We start from the raw sequence: 3483 nt of genomic DNA, 5'->3' as shown, positions 1-3483 counted from the left end.
TTAAGATATATTCACCTGCTTGGGGAAACTGAAAAATTCCACAGTGCAAGTGGGACTTGAAATCTGAGCATGAAAAAGAAAATACATTTATTTTAGGATAGAGGACAGGCCAGTCAAAAGCCCTTTTATATTCCCCCCCACCCCTGCACTCCAGGTCCAGCACTGCTTCCCCCCACCCCCGTACTCCATGTCTGCCTGGCCTGCGTCCACCTGGCTCCCCTCCCCACTCTCCTCCCTCCCAGCTGTTGGCAAGGCCCAGCAGTGGGGTGCCACCACTAGGCCCCCCCTGCCAGTTTTTGTTGGGGCCTGGTGGCAGCAGGGCAGTGGTGGCACACTCCCCACCATCATAGTGGATGGAGACAGAGTCCCAAATTTGGGCTTGCTCCCGCTTCTCATCCAGTTGGTGGAGGGGGCAAGTGGGCCTGCTCCCCCCCCTCGCCCCTTCCCCCTCAGGGCTATTCTTGGGGCTCAGTAGTGGCAGCAGTAGTGGCAGGGCACTTCCACCATCCTCCCCCCTTGCCTTCCCCTTCCGCCCGACTTTTGTCAGGGCCCAGTGGCTCCATGTCCCCCCATGTCCGCCCCCACCCCCATTTCTTGTCCTCGACATCACTTGAAGGGAGTGGGACGTGGGAGGCGAAGCCAGCAGCACTGGCTTTACCTCCCTCATGCTCTGCCCAGTCCTCAGTGCCAGTTGCAGGGAGCAGGACAAGGTAGCTGAGACCAGCAGTGCTGTCCTTGCCTCCCCCATGCTCTGAACGGTCCTCACTGCTACTTTGCCATCATGATGGCACTCTGCCATGCAGTCTCCTGTCGAACGCTTGTAGAGCACTCTGATTGGCTGTTTCAGAGTGTGAATAATACATTATGGACAGGCAGACAGACTAAGGATTTTATATTAGAATAATTTTATGACATGCATAAAAAACAGGTTTGCAGTTATGACCTTTTGGGTCAAAAGCAAGTATTTTGTCTGGTCCCTGGCTGGAGTGGAGGATGCTGCCATCTTTGCCTTTTCCTGTCAGAGAGGTTTAGTAACTTGTGTTGGTGACCAGTCTTCAGCTCAAATGCTTTTCTCCTTCCTGTTCATTGTTCAGGGGAAGCCATCAGCAGGGTTTAGTCTATGATTTTAGTTAGTAAGCAGTGAAAGTTCTTCTATATAAGAGTACTGTCACACTTTAACAGACCTTAAAAAATATACCCTAAGGTACTCATTTTATGAGTTCACATACCTTATTTTATTAGTACAGGAGACCCTCACCATTTGTGGGGGATACGTTCTAGAGATCCCCACAACTGGGGAAATCCGTGAATACTCTACTGTGTTCATAAACGTCATCTGCGTTCATGAACCGCGCATTCTGCTGGCGGTGGCGGGAGCCCAGTGGCGGCAAGCACAGAGCTCCTGCAGATGCTGCTAGTGCTGTAACAAAATGTCATCACACTGTACCATGAATATTCGAAACTGCGAATGCCAAATCTGTGAATAGCGAGGGTTTCCTGTATCCATATTTTATTGACATAACTTTAAATACATTTAATTGGAACTTTCTAAGCCCTTCTATGCTAATCACATTACAAAGGAACATTACAATAACATTAAAAAATTCCTCCACTTCCAGATGATCCATCAAAAGCAAACATTATGCACTTTAAATGTCTGCATGGTCATGCAGGTTGCTCTGTTCAAGTACATGTAATGCAAGTGTAAATACTCATGCATAAGTATGGCAGCAAATATAGAAGAGTCCAGAGGCTTGTTTGAAATGAAGCACGACAGTTTGTATCAAGGGCTGTCTCTATTAAAGGCCTACTACTGTGCCCAGGAGGAAAGCTTCAAAGCAGACTTGAGTCTTGCTTTCTAGGGACTTAGGGTATTGGCATTTGGCTAAAATCCAGAGCTGTCTAGGTTCATGAGAGTAGAAGAGAGCGATACCTAGGAGAGTAGAAGAGAGCAATACCTAGGAGAGGCAAATTGGGCTGGTTGACAGGAACAACTGTTGACAGGAACAACTGTTCAAAGCTTTCAAACTGTTACCCTTAACAAAAGAAAATAAACATGATTTAAAAACTCACTGAATGATTTGGAAGAGTCCTCTTACTAATTTTTAAGTCAGTTGAGCCTGTTATCCTTTTTTTTCACTTTTTCACGCTATGATTACCCAGAAATTGTGTGTCCTTCATATTTTAACTGCAGGCAAGGACCGATATGTTGTCATTTCCCATGTACTTATTTGGCATGCCTCTAATTTTCAGGTTAATGTTACAGTTTATGGCATGTGGACTATATATTGCTGTTACAAATCAAACTATTATCTGGCCTACATCATTAAAGAGCTGCTAGATAGATTCTATATTATGGTTTCAACAAAGTAATAACAATGCATATTTGATAATGGTGGTAACTTTGGAGATTGTGTACAGGGATATATCTGAACACAGTCCAAATTTATACATTCACGTCTATATACACAGTGTTTCAAAAGGGCCAGATGCAAGAAACTGCTACACATCTGGATGTACTTAATAGATTTTTGGAAAAGAGAGTAGTCATTTAAATATATATGTATATCCATAGCACAGTTTGAAAAGGTCTTGTAATTTATGCCTGATAATGTTAAGAAAGGCACATCTCAAATAAAAGACTAAAACTTTCCAAATTTCTACATATGTGTTGTGTACATTTAACTAAGGGGTTTGTTTTGATGCATTATCTCAGGAATGAACCAGAAATTATGTAAGATATAAATGCTTATAAGTAGTTATTGTTTACATTAACTTTTTACACAGCCTCATGCATGTAAGGAGAATATGCAAAAACTTCATATGATTAAATGCATCTCTAGAGCATTAACAATAGTTTCCATGGATTTGTTACCAGAATAAATAGTACTGTTTATTGGGGCTCTGCGAAACTTTGGGTGCTGAATCTATTTGGAGGATCATTAGCTGAATCTCCAAATCCAAATTGAATCGGGGGACCAATAAAAATGTCCGAATCAATTCGGAAAAGATTCGGAGAGCTTCGATGATTTGGGCAGTCCCTGCCTGCTGCAGCAGGGAGTTGGAGCCAGATTCAGAGCTGGTAAGTAGGGGCTGGGGGAGAGGGGGCTGGAGGAGCGGGGAGGGAACCATTGGGGGACCCCTTCCAGGCTCCATCTCTTGCCCACTGTCCCAGCCCCCCCTGCATGGCTGTCCTCCCCCCCAGCTCCTGGACCTTTTAAAAAAAAAAAAAAAAAAAAAAAGTCCTCACTCATCAGGTGCTGCCTGGCACAGGGGTGATCCCTGCTGCCCCCCACTATGCCATGCTGCATGAGGGGCTCTGCCACGAGCCACCCCACACCCTGTTCTCCCAGTCCCCGCATGGCTGCCACACCTGCCCCAGCTCCAGCTGTTTAAGAAAAAAAACCTGAAAACCCAGCAGCAGCCTCAGGGCTTCAAGGGGCTCATGGAAGAGCCCCTCGTGGTGTGGGGCAGCGGGGATCC

General features: G+C 45.5%; 1 protein-coding gene across 6 annotated transcripts in view; it reads left to right on the top strand.

The window, feature by feature from the left end:
- Nucleotides 1-3483, top strand: part of ATG7 (autophagy related 7) — a 390968-nt gene that overhangs the window by 215595 nt on the left and 171890 nt on the right. The window lies entirely within an intron of this gene.

The sequence above is a fragment of the Gavialis gangeticus genome, unplaced genomic scaffold, assembly GCF_001723915.1.
Source record: "Gavialis gangeticus isolate Ggan-Ray unplaced genomic scaffold, GavGan_comp1, whole genome shotgun sequence".
NCBI classification, from domain to species: Eukaryota; Metazoa; Chordata; order Crocodylia; family Gavialidae; genus Gavialis; species Gavialis gangeticus.
This window is presented reverse-complemented; position numbering and strand designations above follow the sequence as displayed.